Genomic DNA, 12,045 nt, shown 5'->3' with positions numbered 1-12,045 from the left:
ACCACAGCAGTACAATCCTCTTGAGTAAGTTCTGTAAATTTTCATTTGCAAACAGATGGAATTCTGCATCAAAGATACTTACATGGCACTCCCACCATGGTTCTAATAAAAAGCTGTTCCAAAATAATTTGAGGTTTTAGAATAAGTTCTCTGAAAGCAAAGGAAAATCAATTCAGGCATTTTTTCTTTCCAACCCACTAGCTACTTTTGAAACCTCTACCCATATGGATTCAAGGCAGGGTAGTTAAAGATGTTTACCTGGAAATTGTTGATTAAGAGGTTTAGAGTTTAGCTTTAAAATACTCAACTTCCTGGCCTCCTGCTAAAGCATTTCTTGTCTGTCCTAGGCTGTTCTGGTGTCTTTCAGAGCATGAGCTCTTCTTCCTAAACCTCGCTACATTTCTCACTAAATTAACCCCACTGAAGTTTATGTCAGTATTTTTTTATTAAAAAGGCTGCAAGGATTTATATGACCAGTGTGTGTGCACCAGCTCCTCCAGTTCCTCTCTGCAGCCAATGCTGAGTTTGCTCCAGACAAGTACAATGGGATCTGAGACCTCTGTACACCACCAACTGCATAATTCCCTCTCCTTTTTCCCTCCATATGCACAGATGATGACAATACTCTAGTTAAAGTTTCAGTTTTAGGAACATCATTTATCTACAGAGAAGACCACCTGTCTTCAGTGGTTATTCTTATTAGGTATAAGACATCCTGTATGGAAAGACTGACTGCCACATCCCTTTGAGTGTCACAAGCCCTCTGCTTTGTCCTTGTTTCATGCTACAATCGTCACTAACAGGTAAATTTAGATGCTTCCACAAGTTGGGCTTTTTTAAATGAGCCTAAGCTAGTCAGGCTAACCAGAACTCCTTCTAGGAATCCTGTTTGCCATATGTGCATCATGCTCTGCTCCTGATTAGGATACAATTGGAAAGAGATGTTCAGCGAGAAAAGGAAACTCAGCAGTGGAAACAGTCTCCAGACTTTCCTTCCTCAAAAGCAGCATCTCTGTTATCCTTTCTTATACACTTGCTTTTTTATTACTTGCATTTTCCATGCAGCTCATTGGACTACCTGGAGACAATATACTTAACATTTTTCAGAATTGTTTTTGCAGAAAGATGGCACCTCAGCTGTGCCTAAATCTAAATGTTTGCCTTTCAAACAGAATGTAGCAGGCAGAAGGAAAGGAAGAGGGTGTGCACTCTGAAAGCTGGAGTAAACTAAGATAAAACATTACATACAAGACTTTTTGTCCTTATTATTCCTATTTTAGGACATAAGACATCAAACACAACAAAATCAAACAAAAAACCCCAAACAAACAGACAAACAAAACTTACTACAAGTGGGCTTTTTGCAATTTTGAAAGTGTCAAAGACCTGTGATTTGTTACCATCAAGCCATCTGTTGTTCAGTGTATTCTGTATTTTGATATACTGATTATCATTTCTTTCAAAATATTCCATAGCCAGTCCAAAACTTTCTGATCCAAAGATCACAAAGATGAGAGATTTTAAAATATTTATAAATTAAAAATACTCAAGATCTATGAAAATTATCAAAGACCTCTGCAACCTGAGTCCAGAGTCTGGAGATGGTTCCACTTTGAGAGAGACTGGATGATTTCTGCAGCTCCTCCCACCCGAGTCATGGCTCTGTAAATAAGTGGCAGAGGATATGCTGCTGTGACCCTGCCTTTTACTATTTGCACTCTGGTGCCTTTTGTGCCTGGGATTCCCATCCTCTGTTTCATGCCCCTGGAGCAGCAGTGGTTCCACACTGAGGCAGCTGCCTTGGGACAGAGGCTCCCCTGGCACTCAGGAGCCACGTGTGTCCCTCTGGGCACAGGGACATTTGTGCTGCGCTGGGTTTGACATGCCTCAGGACATCAGCATGGCACCATCCCTCCCTGCCTTCTCCTGCCCAGAGTCAAGAGCTGGAACGTATCATTTTCTCTAAAGAATTTTATCAGACTGAGGAACTGAAATCCTTATCTACTGGAATAAAATGTATGTTTCTTTTCATTACAGAAATGCTTGTTGAAAAATAAAAGGAGAAATAACACACTATAGAAGAACTACTGCAGCCTTTACCTTAGATTCAAGAGGCTTTGCAATTAGAGATGGTGAGACAAGTGAGATTTTCAGGATAAGTATGAATGACAGACACAGGAATAGAGTAACTTCAGCATGAGAAATATATACTTAATTAATTTTTAGCCAGGCCAACACTAAACCAGTCATCATTAACCACATGTTCTTTCCCACCCTTTTGTTTATGCCCATGCTTATGGCTTTTAAAGGGTTATTTTTTGAACAATCTGGAATATATATTTTAAAAGTAAGAATGTTCTTAGGGCCACATAACTAGATAGTGTGAGATTTTATGAATACCCTTTCTACTGTGTTCACCACTTTGAACTTGAGGATAAATTGTGTATGTTTTTTTCAGTGTATATTTGTTGTCACAGTAACTGTAGTTTTCCCAATAAATGGAAATTGCATCGTTTCCTTAGCATTCAGGTTATTGCACTGAAATAGCACCATGAACTCACCATTACTTCTCCCTTCCTGTTGTCAAGTTAGATCTCATTTAGTTGCAGGAGCAGGCACTAAAACAGGTTAGTTTAGATTTGTGTGCATTAGAAAGCTGAAGCAAGTCTGCCTAGCTGCATTACATCCTATGACTCATGCCTGTGTGGGAAAGACCTTATTTTCACAGAGATCTCTTAGATAAACAAGGCAAGTTGGCAGCAATTCGATTACACTGATGCAAGCAGTCTCTGCTTTCTGTTGCATTCATTTCCTTTATATTTTCTGAAAAACACAAGCAGGCTGATAAACTCCAGTAAGAATTCTTCTACCAAGGACACATGAGCTTTCATTTTCAATTACTTTTTTTTTATAATAGGAACAGCCTTAAACCCAGTTTCTAAAAAAAAAACCTATTCTGTTACTGCAATAAAATCAATTTTTTATCAGTTGGGTTTTTTCAAACTTTGTTAGCGAAGCTGTAGCTCTTGCTGTCGACAACCATAACACACTAGTCAGTTAGATACCTCCCTCCCACAAACACACAAGCCTCTAAATACTGGATTTAGAGGATTTCAGATAGAAAATGGATTTAGATTCCAAAATATCACTTTTACATACGCGCTTGAACAGATTTTTGACCAGCATAAATCAGAAAACATTGCACTCTTTGTCACCATTTCCCCGAAAAGGAAAAGTGAAGAAAGTGACCATTACTGTATTGTAGAGCTCTAAAAGTGTGTAAATCAAACAAGTTTAGTGCAAATTCATCGAGATTTCTGCTCTCGTTTTGAAACCCCACCAGTTTATACCTGAATTACTTTGGCCACATCCTAGATAATTCAGATTTTAATTGTCATTTTATCAGCTTTGAAATGAAACTCACTTGGACTAAGTGCAGCAATCTTTCAGATTCACACTCCCCTTTGCCTCTGTCAGCACACAGCAACCAGGGTTGTCCATTTAAGGGAAAAAGTACAAGCTCCAGCCTATTTCCCTGTGCTCTGGATGTGTTTGTCCCACTCCTTCAGCAAAGCTTTCTGTTGTGCCAAAAAGCACTTCCTTCCTTGCAAAAGTCATGCACACATGATCACATACACTGCCATTTCTGATGAAGGTTTAATTTATCTTTTAATTGTATTTTCTCTGTATTTCTGTGTGTGTAAAATATTGTGAAGGCTGCCACAATCTATGTAATCTTACAGATCACCTTTACAGCTACAATTTACATGCTTTACTTTTAGAAAAGGTTTAGAGAGATAATCCAGACAAAGCAGAATGAGAATCGCAGGACCAAGCCATCTTGAATTAAAAAAAAAAAAAACCAAATACAGCTGTCCCAACCTAGGAAGATATTCTATTTGCACTTATATTAGGACTTATTTTATTGTGATGCTGAGAATAAAAAGTAATATAGAAAGTACAGATTATCTGCAGAAGCAGGTAGAGTAGGTGCAAAGACCCAAAATAAAAGGGAAAATCTAATCAAGTGTCATGAAACGCAGGATTTTCACAAATACATGAGGCATCACACATTTTCAACACGATCAGAGACTCCCACTGTCTCTTGTGAACAGAACACTGGCACAATTGTTTCTGCCTTCACCTCAAAGCATAACTGCAGGACCATGTTACAAGTTCTAGTGTCACTAGCTTGGTACAAACACTGGCTACTAAGTAGAAAAAGAGAGGATAAAAAAACATAATGTTTTATGAATTGATTGTCTTCTCTGTTATCCAGTATGCTCCAAAATGAAGAAAAGCCTGTTGTCCCTAAATAATTACCAATATTCTGTATAAAATTAGGAAACGACTTTCAGTAGAAAACAACAAGAGAAAGGAGAACAGAAAAGGCTAAAAATGAAAACTGCCACAAGCTGAAAAGTTTAGACATTTGAGCTGCTTGTAAAGAAGTATTTAAACATCTCATACAATAGGATATCCTTATTTTATCTTTCTCGTTTTCAGTTCTTATCCTAGGTTTTATACACTAAATATTTTGGTGAAATGGAAAGTATGAATAGATGGAGTTTCTTCTAATTTGTAATGTTGTTTTGTCTGTCTTCTTCACAAATATTCACTTTATTTTTCCAATTGTCATTTTAGATATATAGAAGGACAAAACCCCTGACCAAAATTCAGTTTATACATTTAAATAGCAGGGAAACCTGCAACAACAGACCTTGAGAAAGGAAGAAACAGGAAATTGAAAGAAAAGTAAAATGTCTCTTAGAAAAAAAAATATTTGTACAGGAATAGAGATGATCTCTTTTGTTAAATGCTCTTGAGGGAACTGGAAATGTATCTGCTAATTCCTGAATACTAAAACTTGATCTCATTCAATTCAAAGGAAATCTCAGTCTGAATTCAGTGGCATAAACCTGACCTTTGACTGGCACAGCTCTGAGGCACATTCTTAATTTCTGCCTGGAGGTACCTGAACTCAGTTAGATAAGATTACCAAAAGCCTTAAATTAACCATGTGTGGAATGTCTGCCAGCAGAAAGATCCTGTATCAGGAGGAGTTTCACTGATACACCTCTATCAATAGGAAGCTTTTATTGTGGAAATGGCTTTAGTGGTGAAATTGTAACCCAGAGGAGCAAAACAGAGCATACCAGCAAAACAGAGATTTCCTAATATTCTAATGCTTAGTCCATAGGCTGCTTCCAGGAAGCACATCCATTTTTTCAGGAATCCTACCTTGGCTGACCCAACTCTATCAATATGAATGTTTAGTCTTTCCATTTTGTCGGGTGTGACAGTGAAAGGCACTACAGAAAACTCAGAAGTCCTGAGGTGTCATCAAGCTCACTAAAACCAGTGGCATGAAGGATGTACCAGTAAACACCAGAGCCAAAGGTCAATCATCTACCACATAAGAGCAGGAGGAGCTCAGGAAAATTGAAGCATATGTAAGGAGGGACAGAACAGTGCTGAGATTTGGAGATGAATTTCAACTCTTTGAATTTGGTGTTAAAAATAATCAGATCCTCTATAGGGAGACTAAAAGACTCAGGTGATGAAAACACTCAGTCAAGATGGTGACTCTAGCTGTGACTAGATTAGCTAAAATTATAACAAAATTAATGTAATAATTAAATAATAATAATAATAATACATAATAAACATAACTATGAAAACATTATCATAAAATCAAAAAAGCCACCAACATATTCTGGAAGTGGATTCAGATTGGAAGGAGTCTTTAGCACCATGAAAGGCACCATCCATTCCGCAGTTATGTAAATATAAACAAAATCAAAATAATGCATGAGGGAGAAAATAAATGAGTATGGTATGTCTACTTGTCTCCCACAAAAATGTGTATCACCAAAACATAAATTACTTTTGATTTGATATAAAATCGACCTTGGTTTCACTGTAGTCATTAGAAGAATTGGCTATCTTTCAAATATGAAACCATCTGTTGAATAGCCACATTACATATTCCAGATTTGATTGGAAAATCCCAGAGCCTCTTTGTGGACACCTGTTCAAAAGAGTAATTTTAGTCTCCTCCTCCATTTTGAAGTGGGAAGGAAGACAGATGTATGGAAAACCACAAGTCCATGTGTTAGAGTTTGAAGTTGCTACTAGACTGTTCAGATGTCACTTCATTTGACAGTTATCAAGTTAATAATTTGCCTTTTGATTGAAAAAAATTGGCTAAAAGCAAATTGTGCGAGAAAAGGGAAGTTGTAAAACCACACATTACACTGAGCAAAAACTAAACCAAAAAGGGAGTCAATATTACCATAGCATTTTCCCAGATTTTGCCATCCCTACATTTTCAGAAGGTCAAATTTGTCATTTCTCCGCAGTTTAATTTGCCAGATATTTCATTAAAGAGAAGAGGCAGTAATTTTCACTCTAATGTCAAGATGACAAAGACTGTACAAATCATATTGTCTCAGATTTATTTCTCACTGTGTAGCCTTCTTATGAAAAAAATAACTTTCTCAGGATATGTTCTTATTAAAAAGTAATTCCAAAGTTTCCTTTTGAGACTTAGATTTAGGATACCATAGTGCTTTAGTAATTCCACAATAATGATTAAATGATAGCTGCCAAAAAGTGCTTTAGTGTACCCCTTGCTATGAAAAAAATGTACACTCTGTTAATTTTTTCTTTTAAGAATTTTTTTCCATCCTAATACTTAACTTATTTTAACATTTCACAAGCAGTTACATTCTCAGTCACCAAGTACAAGTTGCTTCAGAGTATTTTAATTCCATCCAATCTATCCAGTGCTAAGATGTGGTATTGATGTCATTTATGTAGTATGCAGGGATGCAACAAGAATTATTTAGCTAAAGCAAGACATTCTCATCTCCCTGAGGCAGTCCCAGTGTCCACAGACTGTGTCAAACACCACAGACACTCAGCACAGACTCAGTTAGTTCATTCCTTCTTTAGGACAAATATTTTTCATCTGAGACAATTCTACATAAATCTGTGAACAGGGTTTTAGCACAGGGTAAGTGCATTCTTTAAATCTCTGCCTCCATAACCGAATTCATATTGCATATGAACTTACAGTCAGTCTCTTAACAATTCATGTGCACTAGATTTTTTTGCTTGCAGAAAACAGCTTTAAAAGAGGTGGCAGGGAGGAGCGGAATTCATTCTCCAATGGATCAAACAGTTTTTGTCAGTTAAGACAAAGTAAATCACACTAAGCAATTCCTTCCCCTAAATTACATGACCACTATGGGGCCATGGGATATGCATTTCCAACAACAAGCAGGCTTCCATCCTGCTGCCAGGGTAAAACAATCATCTGAGAACTGGCTTCTCATTTATGATTTTGCTGATAGAAACATTCACTTTACCAACAATGACCCAGCTCAAGCACAGTTAGGTACAATGAACATAAGGTCAGTCCTTAGGACAGTTGTATTATTCTGCTAATCAAAGCAGCAGAAATTAATATTCATCCTATGTAAATAAGCACAAGAACCAAGAGTGGCTGTCACAAAGGCAGTATGAAAGGCACCAGGTGTGTCCTAAAAGTTTGCAAGAAAACAAAAAGTACAAATGCGCTGGGCCACAAACTATTTGGTTAATTCTGTTACTGAAAGGCTGCTTCCTTTTATTTCTCACACAGGTTGTCACTGCTTTTAATAGCTACTGGACTATCACTGGTCAGAGATGATATGTATTCTATTATTAAATGTTGATTTGTCTTCTGTCTGCATGTAAGCAGAGATAAACAAGATACACGTCAAAATCTATGCACATTTTTTCTTATTACTACTGGCTAGTTCATTTTGCTTGTTCTCAGAACTGCAAAAATTATTTAAGCAATGCTTTTCTATCATGAAAACATTAAAAAATCTCTAAAACTTTTATTCCAGCTTTCATCTACTGACATTTCCAAATAATTCAGAAGCTTGTTCAAAGAAGGAAAGAGACAATAGACATTAGAAAAGATAATTTTTGTTTAAAAAGACACTAGAAAATAAAAGTTATAAAAAAATTAAAAACAACAGAGTGGTTAACTCAGTCTTACCTGTCAGCAACACGGACCTAGGAATATATCCTTTACACTGCAAGATCACAGTAGCCTGTCCCACAGCACTGCCACAGGAGTTGAATGATCCAGCTCAGGAGATCACAAAGACAGAAACTTTTCCCACTTTTCGGGGTCTACCAGCAGTTGAAGTAACGAAGGAAACAAGGTAGAGAGCAGAAGACCAGAGCTGCTTCTTGCAGAAATCCCAGGCAGGAGAAGCAGGAGGTATACTCTGTCTGTGTCTCACCCAGACTTTTGTTTAAAAGTTTTTTCAACTGTTGCTAGGTGGTGTTAGGCTTTGGCAGTTCAATTCTCAGATTGTATTTCCCCTCTTCTGGTCTCTTCACACAGTGTTACAGCAATGACTTTGTTGAGCTCAGCTCGCTTGTGCTATATTTAACCAGTGTTCTCAGCAAGTCAAGCCTGTCAACAGCTGAGAAGTTTGGAGCAGGCTTTGCTGAGTACCTCAGCTGCTGAATTATCAGTGGATGTTGCACTGCACAGCCCAGCTACTACATTCACTGAAAGATTGTGGGGAAACTGTCAAATCCTTTTAAGGGCTTCCAGTGACTTCACAGGAGTAATTACTATTTAAAGCACTAAGCACAAGATGTGTATTTAGGCATATATTTTAGACTGCTAGAGAAAGAATACTTGTGTTCGTTGCAGATGAGTTCAATTATTTATATAGTGAGAATTTTCCTAGGACAAGTAGGAAGTTTATAATTTGAAAGGTATGCACTTCACTTGAGAAAAAATTACACGTGGGAAGAACTTTTTGCAGCATAATTTCTTACAGAGTTTAAATATACTAAGATGACATGGAGAAATTAATGAAGGCTTAGGGTGGAAAGTTTTCACTGTGATATTTATTCCAAAGACAACCTTCTTCTCCCAGACCAATAGCATTCCTATACTGTCTCTCAGTGAAGAAAAGGAAAGCCACACAAATCACAATTGGTTTGACAGGAGTATTCAGAACACATTACTCCAGGGCTGTGTGCATTCTGATGTATCCACATTTGCTTCTGGATCTAATTACTATTCCTAATTCTAAGCCACAAGTCTGTTAATCAACAGACCAGCAGTAACATCAGACAGCTTTCAGCCCACGAATTGTCATGATATCAAGACTCAAAGATGTTGCAGATCTCAGATTCTAGAACAAGGTTCCACCAGTTCATGGCATAACAGCCTCTGAAAATGTCTCTGGCAAGGAAAATTCCCTACCCAAACAACTCCGTTCTCATCTGAGCAGTACTTCAGAGTTAAATGCAGAAAGAGCCTCCTTTGGAAGGCTTTGCTCTAGTGATGGTCTGAGGTATTGATCTAGGGCTAGATGAAGAGGCAGGGAAGAAAGAAGATGAGGAAAAAAGCAAAATTATGCTAAAAAATTCACTTGTGGATATTTATACATGAGGACACACCAACCTTGCAGAGCAAAAAAATATTCAAGCAGGTCATAACAGCACCCTGCAGTGATGCTGGGTCTCTGTGCAAGGAGTAGGATGGGGAGTGAAAAGGTATCACACTGTGCCAGTTTCAACATGCAGGACCATAATTGGCCACAAGGATATGAGATACCAGAGGGTGAGTACAAGCCCTCACAGGAAGCAGCTGTGGGATGAGCTGTAGCCTGGTGCTCTAACCCCGTCTCTGGAATGACTTCTGCTTGATCTGTGTCATTATATAAACAAGCAAGGAACAATGAAAAAATACTTTCATTCCCAAGTTGCTCATAAAGAGAAAATTAAGTAAATATTAGGTATTATGTCAAGTAACTGATATTAAAACATTGATGACACATTTATGAAAGTCCCAAACACTACCATCATGTCAAATATATTTTGTTTTGGAGACCAAGTAATAATCACTAATTTCCATTTGCATTTCAATATTTGACTTGGACAGAATAGTTAGAACGTATAAAAAAATGGGAAAACTTCTGGTTTTCAAAAACAGTTATTTGGAAGATGATTTTAGAGACAAATAATATATTGGCATAAAGTTTGCTGGTATATGCTTCCACTTTGAACTGAAGTGAGATACAGATATCCACATTCTAAAATGAATCTCTAACTTAGTTCCCTCCTAAAATTGAGGTGCTCCAACCACATGTATAACTTTTGGACTATTCTGGCTTTAAATTCTTGCTCAAAGTGCAGTACTAACAGCACTTTATTCATTCAAGTATAATAAATCAGGCAAACAAAACAATTAACTTGGCTTATAGATCTCAAAAAACCCCAAGTTATTCTCAACATTTCTCTCCCATTAGTTCCTGGCACATTCACTGAGTGGAAAACAATACAACTTCTTAGGAGGCATTCTCTGCTGCCAGCCCTTGTGGGTGAGTCTCAACAGTGACCTGCTGGTGCGAGTCTGCTTATTCTTGTACACTTGCAAACTCACTCCCCAGCTGTGCACCATGGATATAATCCTCTAAGACCAGAGGAGTTTCAGAAAAAAAAATTAGGTAAAATAGAATAGATTAGGTTTTACGAGTCAGAAAATATATAAAGATTGTATGGGAAAAGGTGTAATTAATCAGAAATACTGGAAGTGTAATGTTTTTAACTTTGTGCAGTATGAAAATGGTTCTCATCTACATGTTTCTCCTACTGAATGATGGAAAAAATAATTACAAATAGGTTGTGGAGGGTGGGAAATAAAAGGAAAAACAAAACCATGAAGGAGACGTTTTAGGTTGGCATCATATGTTAGGTCCTAATGTCAATAAAGACCATCATCCAAAGTCTTAGCGACATTCTCCAACTAAGTCTAAAGAGAAACTTTCTTTTAATTTCTGATCATTATGTTCTCTCTTAGTCAAGCAACCAAGATAATGGAGTCCAAAGTAAATAATTCTAAGAAAATTTGTAATGGAAGCCAAATATCTCAGTATTATTTCAATCAAGCAACCAAAGGCCAGAGCAATGCAAAAAAAGGGAACAAAATGTGGCACTAGAGAGAGAAGAGCAGCAGCAAGACTTGCTGCCATTTTCAAAAATAATGTTAATCTCAAATACAGATGAGGGCCTGTCACTGTTCACACAATCATATTTCTTTGTACTTGCATTGCTAGAAAATGAAAGAAAAGTTTTTATGATATGAGCTGTTCTAGAGAAAATCCAGGCTTGAGGCAGAAATTACTGGCAGAAAATCTATGGTTTTTATGGAGAAGATCAAAACAGATGTCTTCTTCTGACCTTACTGGATTCTCTTGACCTTAAAATGTATGCCTGTAAATAAGATTTTTCTGGAACACATACAATAGTATTACTATGTACTTTTTACCTCAGCCATCCATCACTTTGATGTACAAGTATATCTCATTCTCTTAGCCATAAAGGCATTCAGAGATACAGCCTACTACCTTTGTCCTTTTGAAATATCTTACATCAGCCTTAACTCCACCAATATACTGGGGAAAAATCTATGTGAATAGACTTAGAGTTTCTTAACTGTATGTCCTGGTATAATTCTGTGTGAGCAACCACTGTGAGTTCTTCATTAAGCTGCTCCTTAAAATGCATTGAAGTAATCAATATTTTAGTTTCTAGCAAATTATTTTTTCATTTGCTTGAAAGGTGATGCACCACAGTTTTGTGATAACCTGCTTTCATACTTATTGCTCACTTCCATAGATCTCTATTATTTTACACTATGCTACTGCTTTTAGCTTTGTTTTGGCTTTACAGTATAACTTGTGCTTCTTTACAGTTTGTTGGAAGGGAGGGTGTTGAATCATGTTTTGATTAATAAGATCTTGGCTACACCCCCTCAAGTCTGTATTTTGGGAGAGAGAGGTATTGATTTTTTCAGTTTTCCAGATATTATCGTCACCTTACAAAAGCCGATGCTGCCTTTTAGCTGTTAGGTCTGCTATATTTTCATTTCAGCCCCTGCTTTTTTATAGCCAAAGAAAGAAACATATTTCTGCATTTAGTTCATAGATTCAGTTTAGTTGTCTATTGTATTATCCTGCC

At 37.1% G+C, this 12,045-nt stretch overlaps 1 protein-coding gene across 5 annotated transcripts in view; it reads right to left on the bottom strand.

Annotated features, from left to right (window-relative positions):
• FILIP1 (filamin A interacting protein 1) overlaps nucleotides 1-8,563 on the bottom strand; it is a 103,940-nt gene extending 95,377 nt beyond the window's left edge. For 2 of the 5 annotated variants that reach the window (XM_026795934.2, XM_014269977.3), the window contains exon 1: nucleotides 8,054-8,563. The gene's annotated coding sequence lies outside the window, so the exon portion shown is untranslated. Of the gene's footprint in view, nucleotides 1-3,424; nucleotides 3,762-8,053 lie in introns of those variants that run through there. The other 3 variants (XM_074538362.1, XM_074538363.1, XM_074538364.1) reach the window with 2 other exon arrangements.
• Nucleotides 8,564-12,045: the final 3,482 nt, after the last annotated feature.

This window comes from Zonotrichia albicollis, chromosome 3, assembly GCF_047830755.1.
Source record: "Zonotrichia albicollis isolate bZonAlb1 chromosome 3, bZonAlb1.hap1, whole genome shotgun sequence".
Taxonomy (NCBI): domain Eukaryota; kingdom Metazoa; phylum Chordata; class Aves; order Passeriformes; family Passerellidae; genus Zonotrichia; species Zonotrichia albicollis.
This window is presented reverse-complemented; position numbering and strand designations above follow the sequence as displayed.